Genomic DNA, 25075 nt, shown 5'->3' on the forward strand with positions numbered 1-25075 from the left:
TATTTCACGATTGATTGATTATTGGCATATGATTGAAAAAAAAAGAAAATGTTTAATATCTCCCTAGCTGTTTTTCTTTCGCCAGCTCATCCTCCACCTTATTTATATATATATATATATGTATATCTGCGTGTGTATGTGCATAAATACAATGCGATTCAATCGTAAATGCCAATGTTGATTTTATGCAAATTTGCGATGACCCAACGCATGGATACAATAAAAAATACAATATAATATGAACAACAAAAATTGCACGCGAGTGAATAAATTTAATATTATTGTTGAACTTTAATTATCTGCCATTTATTGTCATACTCTGGCGTAATAAAGTCGCATTCAGCGACACAATAAACTGCAGTGGAGTGTATGCGAAATTAACATAGATGCGTCAAGTGGAAACAGTGAAGATGCTGGTAGTAACATTGACAGCATTCAGAATTCATTTAGTTTCATTTGTTCAAGATTTTTTTTTTTAAGTAAATTGTAATTGTTGAGCTTTAATTGTCAAAATAGAGTGATGAATTGATGCGGAAAGTGGAAACAGTGGAGATGCTAGTCGAAACATTATTTTATACTGACGGCATTCATAATTCATTTAGTTTAATTTGAAGAAGTTTTTTATTATTATAAAACTTTAATTATATTGTTGAGCTTTAATTGTCGTAAAAATGTCGTAAGAAACGCCCTGAAGTATGCGGAATTAACATTGATGCGTTTAGTGGAAATACGAGATGATAGTGGAAACATTGTTTCACATTCACAGTATTCAGAATTCATTTAGTTTAGTGTTTGACATTTTCAGCTTTTAGCCCTAATTTAGTTTCATTTGTACAAGATTTGATTTATTATTAAATGTAATGTTGTTGTTCACTTTTAATTATCTGCTCTGGAGTATGCGAAATTAACATTGATGCGTTTAGTGGAAATACGAGATGATAGTGGAAACATTGTTTCACATTCACAGTATTCAGAATTCATTTAGTTTCATTTGTACATGTATTTGTTTGTCATTAAATGTAAATTTATTGTAGAATTTTAATTATCTGCCATTTATTGGGTGAAATTAACATTAATGCGGCTAGTGGAAACAGTGTAAGTGCAAAGTTAAACATTGTCAGCGTTGAACATTCGTTTAGTTTTATTTGTACAATTATTTATTCGTTTATGTGAATCTAATGCCATATGGCATTGATTTTATGCAATATATCAATATAAAGAAGCCATTTTCTCAGGCGCTTGTCACATCTGCATAAGCTAGCTATCTCGCTCGTGCCCGTGCTCATGCTCGTGTTGAGCTACTTGCTTGCGAAGCGACACTGAGTGCAATATGTTGCTGCAGCAATTTGACACATTCGAATCGGAAAGTCAGCAATACACATAAGACAGCCGTCGGGTAAGTCGTAGAAGACAAAAGCCTCCCAAAAAATAGCAACGTTGATAGCTGACAGTGACTACAGCAAGCAGTGTGTCTACTCCCTAATGGGATGCCTGGTCGCTGACTGCCGGGGGACACTGTGCGAAATTGAGTCGCAAACGCATGTGAAATACGCAAAACCTGCAAGCAGCGGCCTCTTGTGGAATTTGCGTTCTTGCTGTTGGGGCAGTATTCAAAATACGTGTATTTGCACACTTGCACAATTTCGCACATACTATATGTATGTATGTGTTCGCTCGTGTGTGTGTGTGTAGCATGCAAAGAGTGTTAGGCAAAAAGAGCGGCGCCCACACTCCGTAATATGCTCTCCATTTATTTGGGCACGTGCTGCTCGTCATTTAAGAGTTTTGTCTGCACTTGCGTTGCTGGAATTTTAAAATATATATTTGATGCTTTTACTTTTCACCCTTTTTCAATCGTTGTGCTTTGAAGTGTGCTGTGGCCATATTACGACTATTGCTATTGCCAAAAAAAAGCACCGTTTCTATTAATATATTCATTTCCAAGCACTTTATTTTGCACACGCAAAACGTTTAAGCGACGGTGAGCAATTTACTATTTAAATTAGCAGAGATTCGCTCTCAGCAGCCATCTTGCTTTGTCATTAACTATTTCACGCTATGCTGGATCGTTAGCTAGCTATCTCGGTCTGTCCCTTAGCTTCAGCCATACGCTTCTCGCTTCTTTTTGAGTTGCGTTTATATGCATACTGCAATACAGGATCGTAAACAGCTAGCTGTCTCCGTCTACCCTTCAACCTAGCACTCGACTCTCTTATTTTCGTTTGAGTTACATTAACATGCAACGCTAAATTAAGAGCGCAGTTCTTAGAAAAGTAGCAAGATGTTTACTTGTCATTTGTAAGTAGAGCGTATAATTTGCATTCCTGATTAGTTCTCATAGTTATTATTAAAGCCACGAGTAAAGATAAAGAGTACAATCCATAAACGCTGTCACATTGTTTGACACTAATAGCAATAATTGCTTTAATTACAATTAATAATTGAGAGAATGATTTAGCGCAACATTAATGGCTATAGACTGAGCTTTGGCAACGGGTTCGTGCTTGTTGCTTTATTTGCTGGCTTTCATTAATACCAATAACTCTGACAGTTGTCCCACTGAATGTCCTCAAATTAGTGCAGACAGAAAAACATGGCACGTTGTCAACACTGCGTATGATCAATGTTAGTTCTTCTACTTACATCGAGTATTTTTCTTGAAGTCGGCAACTAATAAATACATTTTGTTGGTATTTAAATTGAACATAAATCAATATTTCGTTTATTGATGCTGTTTATTATTTTGCTTTTATGTTAAGGAGTAAATGTATACAATAAATTATGAACGACAGCAACTTTAGCTGGTAATTAAACTATTTAAAAGTATGTTCTAAGATAAAAGCTTTATTTTATTATTATAATATAAATATTTACTAAAAGCAAAACGGAAATGCAAATTTTCTTCTGTTTTGAGTTGAAACTTCTATATTTTCTCTTTAATTAGGTAGAAAGTCTTTAAGAATTTAATTTGACCTTAATGCGTACACATTGCTAAATATTTATAATATATCTATAAGAATTGAATGTTACGTGAAATTAGAGTTTATTATTGATATAAAAATGCAATTAAAAATGATACTTCTCTCATTTTATTTTAAATAAATAGAATCCTTGAAAAAACTATTAAGCTATTAATTATAAAGCATTCACATTCCTAAATATAAATTAAATGTCTCTATGAATTTAATTTGAAGTTAATAATAATGGGTACAGATGCTTTAAAATGTGTTATCTACTTTTTTAAATAAAGTTTCATTTTAAGGAAGTGTAAAAGCAAAACGTAGCGAATTGGATAATAGGCAATAGGATTTTCTGCTGGAATAAATGAAATATATTTTAATACAAATGTGTATTTATGGGCTCTTACTGTCACTGTGTGTGTGTGTGCGAGTGTGTGTGTGAGGGGCATCATTTCATTTAGGGCACGTGCTGATCGTCATTTAAGAGCTTTGTCTACACTTTCGTTGTTGGAATTTTAAAATGTTGTTGTGCCAAAATGCCAAATGCCTGCGTGGCTTTTACTTTTCACCCTCGGCAACTCGGCAAAAATTCGCATATGTGATACACACACAGTGTATATACTACAATGTGTGTGTGTGTGTTGGGTGTGTGTGGCCACAATATGACTGTTGCTGCTGCTCGGTTGCTAACAAAGTGCCCAAGTGGAATGCAACATTGTTGCTTCCACGCAGCATTCAAATGCGGCGGCATTTTCATTTTGTTTTTTTCCACCTACCTCCCTCCTCTTCCCCCTTCCCCACTCCCTCTGCATCTCTTGTTTTTGCTAGCCTTCCTTGGTGTGTTGTCTTGTTTTTGTTTTTTTGGATTTTGAGTCGTCGTCGTCGTCTCTGGGCATCATTTCCACTGACTGCGTTTCATTTCATTTTGCTGCTGCTTGTTGTTGTTGTTGCTGTTGTTGTTGTTGCTTGTGCTTCAGCAGTAATTTGGTATGCCTTTTGTTGCCTTTGCCAGCCTCCCTCCCCCACTCCTCCCTCCAGTGTTGCCAGCCTATCTGTCTGTCTGTCTCTCAGCTGCAAAATAGTTTTTTGTACGCTTTTAATTTGAATTACAAATTGTATTCAAGTGCAACAAAATTTAATCAAATTTGCGTGGCGTATGCGCGTTTTTAAAGACAGCGCAAACAAAAGCCGAGCCGAGCCGAGCTTCCCCCTAACTACCTCCCTCCCTCCCCTCTTAAGTGGGCTTCAATGGGTTGCGTGCAAATACAATAAATGCCGACAGGCTTGTTGTCCAGGCGCCTCTCATCGCTTTAACACTTGATGCCAGTTCAAATTTAATTGACTGTGTTCGCAGCGAACACACACACACAGACACACACACATACGCGCATTTGCATGTTGACTTGTTCGCTGGCCATTATGGCCAGTGTCAGAGCCCTGACAACGTTGTTGATGCTGCAATTACCCAAAAAGGGACGAGTTGCAGTTGCAGCAAGAGCAGCAACAGCAACAGCAACAGCAGCTGCCGCTGCGGGCAAATGAGTTGTAAATAGTTGACGCCCCGACCAAATCGTTTAAATTGCTATATAATGATAGTCATAGGTTGCACAATCTCACACACACACATATACAGGCACACATTTGCTTTTGTTGCCGGAAGATATAAAAGTATCGCCTAAAATGCGGCCGCTCAAGTGCGCATACGACACGTTGTACCAGCAACACGGCTGCAAACGTTTGCTCCCCTGTGTGGTTGTGCATACACACACACACGCACACTCACATACTCACCTACACACACTCTCAACAACACGCTCGTTACGTTAACGATAACAAGTGTCGCACAAACAAAAGGCAACTCAAACGAACAAACGAACGAACGAACTTCAGCTTCGTTTTCTTCGCCTCGTGTTGTGTTCGTGTTTGACAGGACATCGAACATGTTGGCAGCTCAAACGTCAGCTCACAGAGCTCGCTGGGGATACGCTGAGCGCGCAGTTGGCTGCCGTCCTGCTACGACAGCGGTTGTTGTGTGCGCTTCGCTGGATTCATTCAAAGTTTCAATTCCTGCTACACTAAAACACACACAGTTCAGTTCAGTTCAATTCAGTGTTTTTGAGTGAGTGCAGTGTAAAACGCAAAGCAAAATGAAAAAAACCCAAAAAAATAAAAACGAAGAAAGCGAAAAAAAAACAAAGTTAAAGGCAAAGCGTATGAAAATGGAAAATAACTGACATTCTCTCTCTTTCGCTTGACTTGACTGTTGTGTCTACGCCCAGCAGGCAAAGAATATGTGTGTGACACACACACACCTCACACACACACACACACATAGACTCTTAGTCAGTTGCCTGCAATTGACTTGTTTTGTTCTTAAACTGTTTTTATGCTTCTTTAATATTTTGTTTTTGTCACTTTTTCTCCCACACTCTGAGTTTTTTTTTCCTTGATTTTCACTTGATTTTTATTATGGCTGTTGCGCCATTTTCTTTTAGCTTTGAGCGCCTTCTGTGTTGGACATTATTGTGGCCGCCCGCCCCCACACTTTTGCCATATGTTGTGCCCAAGTGTGTGTGTGTGTGAGTGTGTGAGTGTGTGTGCTTAAGTGTGTGTCTGTGTGGCAGTCGAAAACTTTGCCGTTGGCTCTTTAAAAAGCTACAAACACTTTGCCTGCAAATGAAATGTGCTGTTTGCCGAAACTTTTTGCCGTTTTATTATTGAAAATCAAGTGGGCCACAAAACACACACAAGTTTTTGGAAACTACAATTTACATATGTTCTGTATGTACTATATATATATATGTATATACATATATTGTTTGGGTAAGTACTTGACAAAAGTGGCTTAAGAGCATGTCGTTAATTAAGCCAGCTTGCGCCTCCTTTTTAATTGATGTCTGTGTGCATAAATCTTTGTGTAATTAAAGAGCAGCTCAGTTGTCGACTCAGACTGTCTGTCTGTTTGTCCAGGCTATATATGTTTGTCCTTTTATATATCTCTCCTGCTGTCCGTCTGTCCGTCGCTTTTTCTGTCTGTCTGTCGCTCTGTCAGCTGCATTGCAATTATAATAAATCAACTCAATAAGTGCGCTGCTGACAGCTATGCAAATGCAGCTTACAAACACACACACACACATATCACACACACACACACGCAATGCTGCATAGTTGCGACGACAGCACCTGAGACTTTTCGCAAACATTTGCGGGCAAGCATTTAAATTAATTATGTTGCATACGCCCAAAGACATTGCGTAGCCGCAGCGTGGGTCACTTACGAAAAAAGCAAAAGCAAAATAGACTCTCAGTTGCATTGTGATCACATTAATTACAGCCTGAGTGCGACGGCAAAACATTTTTGGGGAAACGAAGAGACAAATGGCAAAAGCTGTCGTTGTCGTTGTTGTTGGATTCCCGTTAACATACGCTGTCAACTCTGTCTACGTTTCTCAATGCGCCTCTCAACTGCCGTTGTTGCAGCTGTTGAAAATCAACTGAAACTGCAGATTGAATTACGTGCAACCACGTGGCAAGCAGACAGAAAGAGAGAGGGACAGGGAGAGTGAGAGAAGTAGATGGTGTGGCAACTCAAATGTGAAAAGTTGCATAGGTGCGCCGCCTGTCTGTCAGGCTGTCAGTGGCCCACGCATAGGCGAAAGAGGCTAAAAGGCAAGAGTTAGCAGAGTTAGCAGAGTAGAAGAAGGAGAACGAGAGGGGGAGTGGGGAAAGAGGTAAAGAGGCAAAGCCGTGCAGGACGAGAGCAAACACACTAATACCAACATCACCTGACATTGTTTGCTCTGCGGATTTGCATTGTGGTTAGCTAGCGGTGCACTGTCTAAGGCTGTCAGTGTGTGTGTGTGAGTCCCTATGTATATGGTATGTGTGTGTGTGTGTCGAGGCAGCCATTTTGTGTGCACTGTCAGCCTGGTGGCGAAAACCGACTAAAATAAATGTTTTCTATAATCAAATGGTAATGCAGTCAACCAGCCCACAGACTCAGACTCGAAAGTTGAAAGTCGCTTGCAGAAGTCTAGGCAGCTTCTAATATCCTTTTTTGCGTAGCCCAAAAACCCAACCAAGCGTCCAAACAAAGCGGCAGTCGCCAGGGCACAAGACTTGGCTGCTTCGTCTGCTTGTTTGAAGTAATTACATTGTTCGCAGGCAACGCAAAAGTGGAGTGAAAGGCGTTAAAGTGTTAAGTTGCTTGTTAATTTTTCTATGCCACAGAGTCGACTAAGAGAGCAACTACTGCTATGTTAGCTACCTTGCCACACTGTGCTTATCCTGACTGACTGCCTGCCTGCTTGCCTTTTGTTGTGGCTTATAGTCGCGTCTGATTAATGAAGCGTAGCTACGTAGCTGGATTAAGCGACTTGGCTGCCTCTGCTGCTGCTGTTACTGCTGCTGCTGCTGTTGCTGCTGCTGCTGTTGCTGCTGCTGCTGTTGCTGCTGCTGCTGTTGCTGCTGCTTGTAATTAAGTTGAGTGTAGTATAAATAACTGTATTTGCACAGCCAGAGTCCAGAGTCTAGAGAGAGAGAGAGTGCTGTGAAATGTTTCATTAATTTTGTTATTTTTCGTAAGTACACGACTAAGTACAAGAGAGAGGCAAGTGAAATAGCTGTGGGCATTTGAGGCCAGCATCCGTCAAGATGTTTTTTTTGTGGGGAGAGGGATTGAATTAAGTTATCAGCTAAGCAAACTCTTTTGCAGACCCCTTTCATTAGCATAATTTGTAAATATAAATTGAACTCATAAAGAATGTGGAAATAATTAATAAATGAAATTGAAATAAGTCAGCTTCCACTTTTAGTTACAAAAAGTGTTGCCTACTTATCAGCGCCAATTTCCACTTCGAAATAAAAAAGTGTTGCCTACTTATGGGAGTCAACAAGTTTTGAGCGAAAAAAACATTTGCAACGCGTTGGTGCGTGCATGATTCACATTATTCGATTATTCGTCAATTATTTAATCAACTTTTTCCTCCAATTGTTGCCATGATAATTTAATTTATCCCATTTTAAAAACTATAAATTGAGCAATGCACAAATGTGTCGCCATTTTTTTTCGTTGTTGTTATTGCTGTTTGCAATTACAATTGCGAAATGTAAATTATAATTTCAAGCGTATTAACTTTTGCCATTTGGCGTTGTCATGTGAACGCGCCAAATGTGCATAAATTATATTATTTTTGTAACAGCGATTTGTGTTTATTTGCAAATAAGCCGACTGTCGCTGCCATCCTTCTTTTTTTTCTGTGATAATACTTAATACGAAACATAAAACATTATCACAGCATATACATTTGCACATTATGGAAAACAAATTGTATAATTGCAATTAGAATAACGAGTAACAAATGTGTTATATAGAACTGCAATTTTAAAGCGCAGCAAAATTGTTTGCAACAAAACATTAATTTTCGCATGGATTTTCATTGTTGGCGCTTCACAAAAAGAATGTGAAAATAAGAAGCGACGCCCTAAAACTTACAACGAGCGCAAAGCAAACGCTATAAACAGATAACAGAACTTACACATATAAGAGAGAGAAAGAGACAGAGAGATAGAAAAAGAAAGAAAAGGGTAAAAGGGGGCGAGAAGATGACATCGTAAGGCAAAAGCCAGAAAGTTGGCAACTGGAAAGTCAAGTTGCGCTCACGCTACGCTATTTATAGCTAACGTGGGCTTTTGTTTTCGATGGCCTTTTCATTTGCAGCGCCAACTGCGAAAAACACTCAACAAAAATACAACCACAGACACACATAAAAAAAAAAAACAAGAAAATACCTTCGAAGATCATAAAAAGTAGGGGAAGAGTAAAAAAGAACGCAAACAACTTTGCCAAATAGTCTGACAATAGCCGAAGCCATTGTGTGTCCTACTAAACTATACTATCTGGTGTCACTGCAGTTCCCCCTCCTCTACACTCTTCCTCCCCCTCTTTACATTCAGTTTACTATCACATGCGAGTACTCGAACAGCGAGTGCGCTTAACCACAAGCATTGAAATGACCGAAATGCTCGAAGTGGGTGCTTAAAGCTGTCAAATCTACTACTGCACAATTTAAGCGTTCAATTGAACAATCGCCTCCGCTTTCCGCTTTCCTCTTTCACCTCCCTCTCCGCCTTACCGCACTGCAAACAGTGACAACAATAACAGCATCAGCAGCAACGACAACAACATCGACAATAGCAACAGCCACATCAGGGACAGCAGCAACAACAGCAACAACAGCAACTACAACAACCCTTTTTGCTTGTTGCCGTTGCCTTCGTCACTGGAAATATTTTCGTAATTATTTTGCATGCAAAGTGCGGATTTTTCCAATTTTCACTTATCAAAGCGCACGCGGCCAATATGCAAAATGCCTGGCGAAAAAAAACAAGTGGCAGAAAAAACAAGCGAAATTGTTGCTCACAACTAAAAGCGACTAAGCAAATACTCTTTGAGAAGACCATTAATGAAATTTTTTAATTTAAAGTATAATTATTAAAAGCTAATTTTATATTATGCTTTTAAGCTGATTCTTTGTATTAAATATCAGTTGCTTTTCTTGAATTTTAATTCATTTTAAGTAGCAGCAAGTCTTTTCAAACATGTTCATTAAGCGTCTAAAATTAGAAAATATAATTAGACTTGAATTTTCATAAATTCACGCTAACTAACTAAATAACATTTGCTGAGGTTGTCTAGCAATGTTAATATTATTGTAAAAGATAAAGAAAAATAGGGGGAAAAAACATTAAAGTCAAAAAAGCGCCAACCAAATATGAATATATATTAGGTTTTCATACAAAAAGTAGGAAATCATTATAAGAATTAATCGATTTTATATTTCAGTATCTTGTTCAAATCGAATTGTTTTCTTAGTAGAAATCGATAAGCGAAATAAGAAGTTTTCTTTATGTGATACTATATGATTTACTTACCACTTATATGGTTTAGAATGGTGGACAATGCAATAGTAGTTTTTAGTTCTAAAAGAAAAAACAATACAAATTATATTTCTGTGAATTTCAGAGATGAATATTAATAATAATTTAAAAGATACAAGTTTATTCACATAATGTATTTGTTAATTAATATACTTATGTTATATTGAACACAAATAGTAGTATTAGCGTAATCATGTGACCAACTAGTTGCCCGAAAGTAGCTACCCCTTGACGTTGCTCATTTCAAGGGTGCACAAAATGCAAAGCCAACAACAATGTTTGTGTGTAAACTGTTGTGTGGATGAGAGCATTTGGCCCCTCTTCCACTTCTTGCACGTTTTTTGCGTTGGCGTTTTCCATTTTTTTTTTTTTTTTTTTTGCATTTTGTGCATTCATGTTGGCCGACTGCTGATGCTGTTAATCTGGCTAGGCTAGGCTATAGACGGGATTGGATTGTCGGTCTGTGCGCTGCGCACTTTTGTTTGAATTTGCATTGACACGACGAGAGGCCGCAGGAGTTGGCTGCTAGAGGATGCCACGATGCCACGATGGTTGCCTGCTTGGCTGCTTGGCTGACGAAGCGCTCATGTTTACATTCAATGCTGCTGTGTATAGCATATCTGTAGCCAGCCACTGTCTGACATTCAGTTCAGTCTCTCTCTTCGTTGCTCGCCCCTACTCTTATATAGTTGATTGTAAGTTTTGATGACAGCGTTTCGTTTGCATATTTTTGCATTTTGCCCGCTTTTGCTATTTGCATTTGCAGCATTTACCTACGCGATGGGTGTCGCTCTCAGTCGCTGTGTATCTTTCGAATTGACTTTGTTGTCCTTGGTTCACCCACACATACACTCTCTCATACCCACACACTCTCTTACACACACACATGGCTAGCAATCACACAGCTCATAAAAGACGCCATCGAAGTAGTTTGGCCTGACTGCAGTGTCTTGAATGGCCATTAAAATTTAAGCACAGCTTGTTTGCTACCAAACGAATGAACGAACGTAGGAAACCAGCCAAGCAAGCACATGGAATCGTAAAACAGAGCCGCTTCTTTACGGGCTACTAAACGTTTACCATCTACAGCTGCCACTGCTACTGTTGGAGCTGTGACAATTCGAGACTTTGACCAAGTCAATGTCCAATCCTCAATCCACAATCTCCAATCCCAGTTCATTACAAGTTGAGCAAATATGATGGCTGATACAAGTCGAACATGAGTTTCGTGTGGCATCAACAACTGACTCCTATTCTCTCTCTCTCTTCTAGTTACTGTCTTACTAAGTCGCTGTGTTTATGTCTAGCTCTCTCTCTTGGGTTTCTATTTAGTCAGCCGAATGTGCTTGGCTTGTAATAAAATTGAATTTATAGTTTATTTATGCAGCTACTAAGAAATTAAAGGCGTCGTTTTGCAGCCCAAAGAGTATGAGCCCAGACACATGTCATGCTTCTGACAACACACACAGATACAACCCACACACACAAACACACACAACCCACATGGACTCCTATATATAAATCAGGCTCATAAAAGGCGCGCGTGGTTTATTGATTTCGAGTCGAGTCGAGTCGGGGCTTTGCTGTCTTTATAGGCTTTAACGAGGAGGCAGACATACTCTTACTCACACTCAGACACACTCAGGCACACTCAAATACACATTCACACATACTCACATACACTCTTTATAATAGTACAGAAAATTCGTGTAGTTAACAATTTAATACTAATTTTTGTACTGCATTTTTAGATGCATTCAAAGTCAAAGTTCTGCTCATAAATCAGTCAGTTTTGTGTGAGTCGCTAATCAAGTGAAAGTTCAAGCTCATGATTAAATGCAAACACACACATATAGACTTCAATTTACATAAGTGTAATATATGGCTTGAGAGGGAGCGGAGGGGGAAGGCAGAGAGTGGGCCGCAGTCAACCGCTTGCATAATTCAATTAATTTATGCGGTTGCTCAATGTTTAGTTCTTACGTTTGTGCCGCCGCCGCCGCCATCGTCGCTGCCACAATAAATCATTTTGCATAATTTATGCTCCAATGCGTGGCAGCTACACTTGCGCTTTCCCCCTCTTCCCCCTTTCCCTACTCTCTTTATCCATTTAAACTGCAACGATCGCCGCTTGTTTGCATAACCAATAATTCTTAATATTTAATGCTCACAATTAGTAGCGCTCGCTTTTTTATCACGCATACGCCGTGTAGTCTTAATTCAGCCCGACTAAATGGCCAACTGACTAACTGTGTGACTGACGGCAATGCTATTATAAAATTTATAAGCGCACTTGAGCCCAAGTCGCCAAGTCTGCTTGTTGTACAATGAAATGAGCACATAACGTTTGCCAGCCAAGTGCGCGCGACTCGAAGTTGCCCATAAAAAAAGCAAGCAGAGAAAATGGAGGAAAAAAATGAAGAAAGCTTCAGTTGAGTGTGCTCGACTGTGAGATACCTGCTACATATTTTCAATAAAGCTAAACTGTGTGGTATTCTACCAAATGAAAATACCAAAAAATAAACAAATATATACCGAAGATTACATTTCGATATATTGACATTCGACTAAATTCAAAATATACAGATAAGTACAAAAATATATTTTGTATATTCATACTCTAATATATTCAAAAGACAACAATATATACCCTCTATTGAGTACAAAATATACCAATTGCTATATTTGGTACATCGATGTTCTACTACATTCAAAATATGCCGTAGGGTACAAAATATAACCCAATGATGTATTTAGTATACTGCAAAAAAATACCAAACGATATTTTTGGTATATTTGGATACTTATACATTCATAATATACCCAAATCTTTATTTGGTATATTGATGTACTACTACATTTAAAATATACCATAGAGTATAAAATATACCGAATGATATATCAATACACAACAGTAGTAAACGTATACTATAGAGTATAAAATATACTAAAGGTATGCTATATATGAAATATACCAATTATACCACTACACTTAAAATATACCATAGAGAACAATATATACCAGATTGTCAACCAAAGCAACTTAGAGCCGACTGCAACAGACATTACTTGCTGTGGAAAATTACTTTTCAAATAACTTCCAAGACTTTTATCCTTGTGCCTGTTACATTAAATTTCCTGTAGACACAAAATGGTCATATCCTTCTACCCAAGAGGTAGCGGGTATAAAAATAAACGTGGCTGTCTGGCAGCCAGCAAAAGGCTTGCAAAACAAAGCGAGCGCCGTGACTTGACACGTCTGTCAACAGCCATTAAACGCTCGAGGCTCAGAGAGTCTGACTGCCTCGTTGGCTGCTTGGCTGGTTAGCTGGCTAACCCAGTTAGAGGCACAACCTATGCCCTGGCACAGATATGGGCATCCCCCCTTGCCAATGCTCCTTCTTCGCACTGCTGTCACAGCTGCAAAAAAAAGAAGAGAAATACACAAAAAAAAGAAAAGGGAAGCGGAGATCCTGCGATTGTAGCTAGCAACTTCTGACAGCGCAATTTATCACTATTCGCATGTGTGTGTGTCTGCGAGTGCGAGTGAGTGTATTGCCTATATAGCAGCCTACAAAGTTGAGGTCGTAAATCAAAACTTAAATTTAACACATGCAGCGACGGCAAATGGCAGTTGCCAGCCTCCCCTTCTCCTTCTCCTGCCCCCTTCTCCCCATTGCTTCCCTTATCCAAAAACTGTCGTCCCCTTTTGTGTTTTGCTATTTGTTTTTGTTTGATATATATTTTTTTTTGTGTTGTTGTGTGTCGCGTTCAGCTCAGTCAACTGCAGACGCCGCTAGTCGCTGGACAATTGACACAACAAGCGAGTTCGGTGGTAGTGGGGGGCGTATGGGCGTGGCACTAACTGCTGCTGCCCATATACGCGTGAGTTAATCTGTCAAAATAGCTCAAACACCAGACAGACAACAACAGAGTACAGAGTAGAGACTGAGGAATGAAGTTTTGTCAGTCGTTTGACTGTGTGTGACTTCGACTTGCGTCAATGCAAAAGACATCATTGCCACACACACATGCCGCATGCCACACGTCTTCAACTCACTTTTAGTCTCCGTTTCGAGCTTCATTTCCATCTCCATCTCAATTTTCATTTGTTCTCGCAACGTTTCGCTTTAATTTGCTCTTGTCTCCATCTGGCTCTTTGCTCTGTCCCCTCCTCTTCTCCTCTCGCCTGCTCATTTTCCTTAAGTGCCACACCCACTTGCAAAAGTCGCCCACTTCCAGTGGCACTTCGTTTAGTCATTTGGCTGAGCCATTTTATGTTTGCTCTTGTAATTTGGCTGATATGCTGATTTCGACTTCATATCCGGCAGCCAGTAAAAACGTTAAAGCAGCAAGTAAAAGTACAACAACAAAACCGAAAAAAAATTCCGACTTGCCTCCGCCTCCCTCCTCTCCTCCCGTCTCAATTGCAGCTTGTCGTTTGGTTGTCATGTGCGAGATTTGCGTGTGTTACGACGATTAATTTAAATCATTGATGATGCTACAGCTTGTCTCCGTCTCCGTCTCTGTGTGTGTGTGTTTGTGTGTATTCCTGCCTGCCATATCCTGTTCCTTCCCTCTCTTTACCTCTCTCTGCTCCCCACTTTCCGTTGTGTATCTGCATTTCCATTTGATTTGCCCGCCATTACACACATCTCTCTTTCTCTGCGTATTTTATTTTTTTATATGCCTCGCTGAGTGCCATGTCACCCTCTGCCCCCTCTTTGTACCTCCCCCCCACTCTCTCATCTCCGGCTGGCGCTCGTTAATCATTATTTTCGACATGCCACTCGTCATTTGCCTTTATTGTCATGGTGATGTCGACAAGCACGCAGCAGCGAGATGCGAAAGTTCGAGGTGCTGTCGAGGTCTTGTCTCTCTCTTTAGACTGTTTCCTTTTTGGCCTGGTCTGTTTTAATGCGGCACTTAAGCCAGCAAATACTCCACTCCCCACATACGTACGTACGTATATAAAGTCTGCTCTATAGACTTGTACTACATCAAACATGGACGGATGGGGGACCGCTCTCTATGGTCAAGCGTATGGCGATTGCTATTCAAAAGCCATTAGCCATAAAATGCAGCCAAATGCAAAAACAAATTACAGCGCTTGAGGGTGGCGAGGGGAAAGGAGAACAAGTAGAGGTTGCACATAAAAGTGTGGCGTAATTTATGCGTTGCAGCAGAGTTTTAGTCGAACCGAGACGAAACGAGATGAGGCTAGGACTCGAGGCCCAGCCGTAGGCATAATTAGTTTTCGAACTTTAAAGTTATGGCTTTGCTATCTTTATGTCAAGCCCAACAACGACAACGACAACGTTGTCTGCCACAGTGCAGGTATATAACATATATATATAGAATACTATATACGTACGTGTATTTATGTGGCCATGACTACATAATGGCATCTTCATTGATTGTCGAGCGACTGTGGCAGCCATTGCTGTGTCTGCCAAAAATATACGAACGAACCGAAACGAAGCGAAAAAAAAACAAGCATACGCCACGTTGCGCGCAAAGATTGCTGACGGTGTAGGTGCGTCCGCTTGGAAAACGTAAACGAAAAAAAGAAAGGAAAACCTTTTGGATGGCAGCTGCCGCAAACGCCAACCTGACGCCACAAAAATGGCGAACAACAACGGCAGCTGGCAAAAAAAAAATAACAAAATGAGGAAAACTGCAGACGACGCAGTCCGAAAAACTTGGCCGAGTTGGCGACGCCACCGAAAAACGGGTTGAACCTCGCACTCTTTCTCTCACTGTCTCTGTCTCTGTCACACTCTGTTGCTACTGCAGCGAAATTTAATGCAGCTTGCATCATTTGCTGTTGGTCGCATTTATTTGCTAGCATTTCGGGGTGCTTAGGCAAATGCGCTCATAATTCTAAATAAGCGCATGAAACATGGCCGCCTGACATTAATAAACTGATGCAGAATTTTGCAATTTGCAATTGTGTGTGTGTGGAGAGTGTGTTCTTCACTCTTATTTATGGCCACTGTTTGTGGGTGGCACCACACGCAGCATTTACACTTTATGTTTTTCCACAAAGTTTTTGCGTGTGCTCGACAAAAACTTTTCGCACATCCCGGCATCAAAATTTTCATGCGCAGTGTAAACAATGTTCTAATTGAGTTGAAAAATACATAACGCATTATGAATGTTATTGTTTGCTCAAAAATAATGAGAGTCAGGGCAGCAGATGCGTTGGATGAGGATGCTTTTTCCCTCCCCCCTCAAGAGTGTGTGTGCTTGAAGGGTAGTGTTTGCCTTTGCCTATTAAGTGAGCTTCGCTCTCTCTCGTTCTCTCTAAAAACTTGAGACACTTGGCAATTTTAGACGTTGACGTAAAGTAAACAGACAGCCAAACATCAAGACGAGTACTCCACTCTCTGATCCAGCTGTTTCAGTAGTGCGTAGGAGGAGGAGGAAGAAGCTGAAAACCAGGGCTGCAACACTAAAGACTTTCAGCACTTGCAATCAGCTTAACAAAGCTTATTAAAGTAGAAGAGAGTTTTCGCAGTTTTAGCAATTTGCTGTTAGGAAATAGATTGCACTTTAAATGAAATTATTTTGCGCTCAACGACAAGAAGAGAATGAATGAAAAGTATGAGCTAAAAATCCTTGAATTATTTATAATTTAGAGCACTCAAGTAAAACTGATTGCTCTGAGCTGGAGCTATTTTGTTTGCATTAATATTCAGATAACAATAAAAATAGGCGAATAAATAGAAAGCAAATAGATTATCCTCTATATAATATCTTAACAGTTATGAGACTAAAGCACATGTCTCAAATATATATTGTATGTATTTAAATAATACCGTTTATGCTTAGCTCGATTCATTTTGTTAACATGCGAGTAAAAAATGGGCAAGAAAAAAAATTTTGATAGGTTCGAAATCCATAACGTAGTTTTTTAATTAGAAAAGTCAAGTTTATTAGAAGTAAAACTATTTCACGAAAACTAAATTCACATGAAGTGCTTTAAAATGCAAATAAAAACAAGCAATCAAAAAGATAACGATTTTTCTCTTAACGATTATAAAAGTGAACTAATAGAGCAGAAGCTTCAAATCTTAAATCATATGTTAGCAAAATCAAGTTTATCAAAAATAAAAGTATTTTTACCTATATATTTATATGAAACGCATTAGTATACAAGTAGAGAACGAAAACAAATAGGTTGCGAACAAGATTAGTTAGATTCCAGATATGCTAGAACAAGTTAAAGATGGAAGAAGAAAAAAAATATTTGTGAAGAACACAAAACTCAACGTCTATTCTTCGCAAAGAGTAACTGAAAAGTGTTTCTTTTATGTATAAGTTTTTGAAATCCGTAAAGTATTAATAATAGAGCAAATTACAATTTATCACTGTTAGATATGTATCTGGCAATTTTACTAGTGTTCATCTGGGAGCACTCTTAATAAGTTCGATACAATCCAATTGTAAGTTAAAGTCACTTTTAAGTTCTTCGCACGAAGTAACAGGAAACTAAATCAAACTATTTTATATAGTTCTATTATATCAATAAACAATCAAATTACATCAATCACAAATAAATCAGTTATTCTATAGTTTTATTCATTCTGTCTAAAATGCAAGTAGAAATAGGTAGAACACAGTCTGATAAATGCGTAAATTTACTATTCGGTAAATAAACTCTGATGTAGCTTACAAAAATGCAGTTTAATTAATAAAGAGACTAGGTCAGTTCATTTCTCAAATTTTGGTGGTAAAATTGAAATCGCATTAAAGCTGCAGCTGACCTCAATTTCAGCTGATTGGCCAAGACAACTAAACTAGTTCAGTTTAGATCATTAAGCCGCATCTCTTTTGTTGTGCAGCCCTCAAAGGAAAGACCAAAAGATAGAGCCAACATCCTCACATACACATTCCTACACACACACCAACACACACACAAACACTCATTCTTATGCCAAAGCACACAAATTAATTTAAGCTGTGAAACAATTTAAAGTTTTCGTTTGAGCGACCAACTGAGTGAGCGAGTGAGTAAGTGAATAAGTGAATGACTGACTCACAGACTGACTGAAGGAGTTGCTGGCTGCCTTAGTGACGGACTGACTGACGTCTAACAATAGCTGCGGAAATTGCCAAAGACACTCGTCGACAGCGTCGTCGCATTGAAACGCAAACGCAACGCAACGCAGCGAGTTTTGGGCGTCGTTCCTTTATTGTGCAATTAAGTGAAAGGCAATCCTTGAGGCCGTCTGCCGAAACAGCAGCGGAAGCAACGTTGCACAGGAAGTGCAGCAACAGCAACAGCAAGAGCTACAGCAGCAGCAGCAGCAGCAGCTGGTTATGCAGACGCAGCTTGTTATGCTACAAAATCAATATTAAGTATACGCTCCGTTGGTCACGACGTGACGATGAAATTGGTAAAATACTTGTTGTTGTTTTTTTGTTGCCTCTCTCTTTTGCTCTTTGGGCACTCGTGTTTGTTGCCTTAATTGGCTGTGGTGGCAAAAGGAAATACAACACACAACATACCACGAAATAAGAAATGTCAACAAATTGTGACAAGAAATCAAAACTTGAAGTTACCTTTCTCTCCACCCCTCAAAACTGTCGTTAAAATAACGAGCTGAAGCTTGGCCATCGCCCATTTTTCGTTTTTTTTTTCTTGTGGTAAATTTGTAACAAGATTTGATTTGAATTTAAAACAGACGCACGAAATAGCTTAACTATGGCCAAGCCAAGGCAGTCAACAGCTGACAGCTGAATGGGAGAAGGGGAATAACGAAGGTCTTGATGTGTTTGTCTAGCGCCCTCTGGCGGCGTAGCATAAATTACGCAAATAAATTGACAATAATGCGGACCAAAACCGAATCTAGCGCAGGCGCCACATTTGGTGAGTCTCCCATTTGGCTGTTGCAGGCCAAAAGGTAACGAGATTATCTGTGTCAAGACAATTATTTCCGCCGCATCAGCAGCGAGCAGCAAGCAACGAGAAGCGAGAAGCGGGGCTTGTCCTTGTCTAGCAGCATTCGTGCGTGCCAAAGCTGCTTCAGCTTCAGCTTCAGCTCCCCAGCTCCTCCGAAATCACAATCACAATTCCATGTCCCATTCGCATTTGTATTTGAAATGCCGCATGGCGAATGGTTGGATGAATGAGTGAATGAATGGTTGCCTGATGTCTCGCTGATGACATTCATTTACATGATTGCCGCATTGCGTTTACTCCGTCAGCTCACGTAATTGCGTGTGCCTCCCTCTCTTTCACTCTATCTTACCTCTCTTCTCGATGTATTTAAATCATTTTGCAGCTGACAAATTAATTAAGACTTAAAGCAAGGGCTGATTAGCCTTTGGCAGGCTTTTGCACTTGTGCTTATTCATCCTCAACTCGAATTCAACTCAAATCATCTCATTTCTATCTTTCTCTTTCAGATGACAGCAAATAAATACTATATAGTATATATGGTATATACTCATCCACTCGTTGTGTGCATTATCATTCAGAACTCATCCGATTGTAGCTCACTTTTACAGCTCCCTGTGGCTGCAGCTGCTGCGTCCCCAAGGCGTGCTTATGCAGCTAGTTGAAGGAGTATAGAACACACTTTATGGTGCTTGTTTTGTATGTGTGTGCAAAAGGTGAGTGCGACAGCGACATCAAGTTAGCTTGAAAAAGTGACTTTTAATGGGTTTAAATCAAGTCAAAGTTGTTGAAAGTTGACTTGATTTGAGCGCATCGCGTCGTCCATGGACACCGCGATTTTATGATGCTACCCGACCGTAAAAAAGTTTAAGCTCTCTTTTGCCGGAGATCAGCTCAAGTAGTAGCGAGAGTTTTGACCGAAAACTTGATGGCGCTGCTCGTTAGGTAATTTGGGTTTGATTGGGGTTTTGGTGGGGGGGGGGGCATATTCCAGCTGCATTTGTTTCAATGACAACACACACAACTTGTGTGTTTTTTTTTTCTTCGTTGTCAGCTGATTTACTGCGCGCAACTTTGTGTCAGAAAAAAACAGAAAATACTGACAGTATCGCATGTTCGCTTTAAACGGCAATTATCCAAAAAGGAGTTTACGAAAAAAAAAGAATGTCAGTCTGGTTTTGGGATTTTATTATTCGATTTGGGGTTTAGCAGCTTTATCCCTTTTAAATGTCACGTATTCCCACTCATACACACCCTCACATCCTTGGCGATTATACGCATGTGTGTGTGTGTGTGTGTGTGTGTGCATAATATACATGTCTGCGTCTCACAGATATGACCAGCAGCTGGAGCTGGAGAGTCAGAGCTAAGATTTTTATTACTTTATTTTATGCTCGTGAAGCTTCAGTTGGCCCTTAAGCCAGGCAATGAGACTCTAATGCGCGTAAAACTAATACAAATGCGTTTCTTATCCGGCTGCCTTTCACTCCCTCCTTCTCTTTCTTTCTCTTCTTCTCTCCCTCTCTCACTTTCTGTATTTCTGTTGTCTGGCCACCGTTTCAAATTGGTTGTACTTTGCTACAAGTGACGGCTTATGCGGCAATATACATAAGTAATATTGTCCTTGTCCTTGTGTGTTGCTCTCTCTCTCTCTCTCTCTCTGAGTTTGTGGATTTCGAGTGTATGTGAGGGATTCTATATATGTGTGTGGGTGTGGTTTTGCCTTCAGCTTTTGGCCTGTGGTCGATATATATGTATGTTGCTCATATGTTGGCCATAGCTTAACTAAATAACCGTTTGATATCATTGCAAGCGTTTTACGCTCTTATCACATTCACGTTTAGCACTTCACTTCGCTTCGCTATCGCTTCGCATAAGAACCATAGAGAATACCCTTCAGCTTTTGCTGCTTTTCCCTCTCTTTCGTTCCGAAAATATTATTTAATGAGATACTTGACATTATGCGAAGCGAAACGAAACCAAACCAAACGAAATGAAATGAAATGCTGAGAATCATATAAGTGATACTCGTAATCATAAATCGAATTGTGGTTGGAGTGGTCAGAAGTGTATTTTTGCTTCACAGCTTCAGCTTCAGCTTCACAATGCCACAATTTTCGATAAAATACAATATTGCATTAATATGAATATCTTCGTTTTTATTATGCGACTCTTTAATATACTCAACTTTATGGCTATGATTTTCTTTTGTTACTGATAAGTTGCAAAGTTTATTATTGGAATAGATGTGGAAAAAGTTGTCTATATGTAACATTACATTGTTCTGCTTAAATTAATTTTAAAGTGTAAATAATAATATAAATTTTATATTTTTTATGCTGTTTATTTATATATTTTATATTATCAATATAATTTGATTCCTTTCAAATCGCTTTCAAGTATTTTTTGTCTATTCTGATATTGATTTACATATTATAAATTTCATATTTAATTCTATACTTGTGAAATTATTTCATTCAATTATTTTCCAAAAAATAAATCAATTTAATTCTAGTTAAATTCTTTAAAGTCGACAACTTCTCCATATTATTAAAAATACAATTACATTAGATTAATATATGTTGTAAATTTTTCTATTTACTATACAATTCAATTTTGTTCGTTTTCAAATATAATAAAAAAAATATGATTATTATAAAACTAAAAACGTGATAAAATCAATGCACAACACTTGCAATTAAATTATATGACTTTAATTAAAAAGAATCGATTATGAAAAAGGCTTCAATATTTATAATTTACTTCGACTAAATTGGATTTACAATAAATTGGCATTTATCTGCCGTATTTGAGGGGAGTTTTAATGCAATTATGAGTATTATTTTATTTGCTTTTTGTCACAATCCAGTTATGACCCGCAATTTTTTCTCCTCATAAAACTTTGATGTTTATTTTGTGTAATACAAAAAGAGTGTATATAATAAACATCCGCTGTCATCTGCAAAGTTTATATAAAATATTGCATATGATTATTAATGCAAATCCTGAAACTTAATTGCACGGATTGCACAAAGAGTTCATTTCCAATATCAACTGGCAAAAAAAGTAAATTTTTCGTTGCATTTCTTTTTTGCATACAAATTGCAGTTGCAAAAGAAAAATTCGCAGCGGGTGAAGCGAGTAAAAAATGCGAGTTGAAACTGCGACAGTTGGATGACGGATTGTGAGTTGGCAATTAAATGGCCAAACATGATTGCCAAATGAATGACTTGTCGTATTGGCGTATTACTCGTGTAATATTTGCCCAACTGAATGCCAACTTCAACTAGTCGAACCTGAGACTTGTTTTCCCCTTTGTAGTATTGATTGGTTGCCATTTGTCGAGCATAAGAACATAGTTTGTAGTAGTTGATACATAGACCCAGCTGAGAAGTGCTTGTCAACTGCCGAACAAAGTTGGTCACATTTGGTGGCAAGTCAATAAAAAAGAAAAAAAGAAAAAGAGGCACTCAAATTGCTGCGATTAGGGCCAAGATATTGCCTCATTGTTGTGCACTCAAATTGATTTTATGTAAAACTTTTCTATTATCCTTCGAACTTCATTCCGCTTTCCTGTTGAGTGATGGCCAAGCTTCAAGCTCTGAAACTTGAGATTAGACGCATTGACAAGAGAATTGAGAAGAAAAAAACAGGAAAATTGTTTTAATTAATTGTCATTGTTGTAGCGAGTAAAGAAAACGGAAACAGACGAATAGGGGAATGGAAAAATGCAAATCATATAAAAGTTTGCAGATCATCTTAAAAGCGAGCAAGTCATGACGCAAAGCCCAAAACTTGCCACTTAACGTACAGCGAGAGAAGTTTTCATTGAAAATCCCTAAGACCTGTAAGCTGCTCAGTTGAGGCGGGAAGGTGGAGGTGGGCGTGGCCATGGCAACATATGACAAGAAATGACTTGAACGCTTTATAAACAGCTTAACATGCCAGCGAGATGGGCAAACGAAAAAAAAAGTGAAGCAAACACAAAAATAAAATAAACGCTGCCAACTATACACTGAAAGAAAAAACAAGTTATAAAATAAAGTTTTTGGTCTTATCACTAAGAATTTTGATCTACAAAGTGCATCAAGAACATGAAAATCTTAACATTTGATATACGACCAAGTTCTTATTAATGAAATTATAAAATATTTAGTTTGAAGACCAAAAATCTTACTATAAGATCAAAGAAATATTACACCATTTTCTTTAATTGTTTTTCTTTACTACGATAAATAAATATCATCTATTCGCACTGTTCTCTAAGACTACATCGAAGAATGGTTTGCGATAGCTCGACCAACTGAACTATTAACGAAAACAATGAAAATAGATAAAGTCTTTATAGGAAAATTTATTCTTGATTAGCGTCAACAGACGAGACGGTATAGCAAAGTCCGTTTGTCTGTCTGTCTGTATCAACTCCTATATAGATCTCAGAGACTATAAGACTCTATGACATATAACTTTGAAGCTGGTATCGTCATTTTTGGTACAGACAAGAATAACTCGGCTGTTGCTCATTTATTTTGAGAATTTCGTATTTTTCTGACAAATGATCTTAGTTATATGAACTTGTTCTTAAAGAGGTCTTATTTTAAGAACATAGTTTTCAAGAGGAATGCCTGATTTTAAAAATTGTTTCTTTTTTTCAGTGTACGAGTACAACTCGTGCTGCCAGGCTCAACTCCGTCGTCGTCGTCGTCCTTTCAGGCTCACCATAAAGCGCTTACGCTGGCGCTTACAGTGTGGCAGATTGATTTGTGGTCGAGTTCATGCCAAATTTAACTTTAATAGTTTTTACTGGATTTACTTTTAATTAATTTTGCGGCAAGCGGGTTTGGGTCGAATGTCCTTCTCAGTCGAGTGTTTTGTTGTGGCTCTCTGCTCGCTTCCTCGCTGCCTCACTTCCTCGCTGCCAGCGACAGTTACGAGACTCAGTTCATTTGTAACTGGCACTAGACGGAGCTGCAACAGAATGTGTGTATGTGTGTTGGTGGCAGGGTGGAGTGTTTATCGTGCCGCGTAAAGCGCAATTAATTTCTTGTCTGCTTGTAGCAGTTGCCAGCAGTTGCTGCCACGCCCCTTCTCTGGCACAGCCGCCATTAATTATGAGATAAAGCACTGAAATGTATCAAGTTGTTGCGAAACTCTGTTGTTGTTTGCGACAAAGTTGCAGCCACAATTTACGGTTTGTAAATTTATTTACTTATTTTTGTGCGCTGCTCGCTTGCTATCATTTTGGAATTTTTCTCTTTTTTTAGTTGCCTGTCGTTAAATTAGCACGCAGCGTGTCCAATGTTGCATTCAACACTCTCAACAATGTTTTACAATCTTTTCTTCGTTTTTTCTTCTTTTGCAGCTCTAAAGGAAGCAATGGAAGCATCTTGATTGTGGTAAGTTGAACTCCAGGTGTGCAATCTAATTAAATGCAGTGTGCAGCTCCCCAGCTGCAGTTGCAGACAAAATCAAAATGTCGTTAACATGCTGCCACATCTCTTTGATCCCCCAAAAGGCAGAGAGACAATCAAATCGACATTGAGGCGCACAATTGATGCGGCAAACTTTATGCGGAAATTCCGAGAATTGCCATTGAATTGCAGATGCTTTCTCACTCGCACAGCTTAAACTTTGACTGTTTTAAATGCAGTGCACAAAGTGGTAAAGAGTCTTCGAGTCTTAAGCCATCTTTCGTCTTCCATCTACGCCAACACCAACAACAACAACAACTGCCAAAATCCGAAAGTCAGGCGCAAAAGTATTCAAAAAGAAGTGCAGCTGAAAAAGTTCACATTTCAAGATGCCATTTTCTTGACTTTCCTCCCCCCCCCCACACACACACACTCACACTCACATGCACAGCTCAGCAAATGTACTCAGCACCACAGCCACAGCCCATCACCAACAGCAACAGCAACTGAAAAGGCAACTGCTACAACTACAGCAACAACAACTGCACCACATTAGGGGTGTGTTTGCGGGTGTGGTTGTGAATATTAATACCCTGTAAGATTTTTAGATTTTGTCAGCCGAGAGCTGCAGTAGTTGAAATGTAAGGCAAACTCCGCAAAGAATAACACAAATTGGGAAAACTTTATTATTATTATTATTATTTTATTCATTTAAACGTTTAATGATTGTCAATTACCTAAAATACTGACGCTTTGAAGAATTACTCAGAATAAAAATATATTTTAGTAAAGCTTTTTCGTAATGTGCTTTCTTATCATGAACATTTTCATAAAAACTTACCTAATGATTTAGAATTACA

At 38.8% G+C, this 25075-nt stretch overlaps 1 long non-coding RNA gene across 1 annotated transcript; it reads left to right on the plus strand.

Moving 5' to 3' along the window:
• The first annotated feature begins 985 nt into the window (after positions 1 to 985).
• LOC133840890 (uncharacterized) lies at positions 986 to 24842 on the plus strand. The gene is made up of 3 exons (XR_009894222.1): positions 986 to 1095; positions 24167 to 24200; positions 24320 to 24842. It is a non-coding gene; the product is annotated as an uncharacterized LOC133840890 (long non-coding RNA).
• The last annotated feature ends 233 nt before the right edge of the window (positions 24843 to 25075 follow it).

Source organism: Drosophila sulfurigaster, chromosome 3, assembly GCF_023558435.1.
Source record: "Drosophila sulfurigaster albostrigata strain 15112-1811.04 chromosome 3, ASM2355843v2, whole genome shotgun sequence".
Classification (NCBI taxonomy): domain Eukaryota; kingdom Metazoa; phylum Arthropoda; class Insecta; order Diptera; family Drosophilidae; genus Drosophila; species Drosophila sulfurigaster.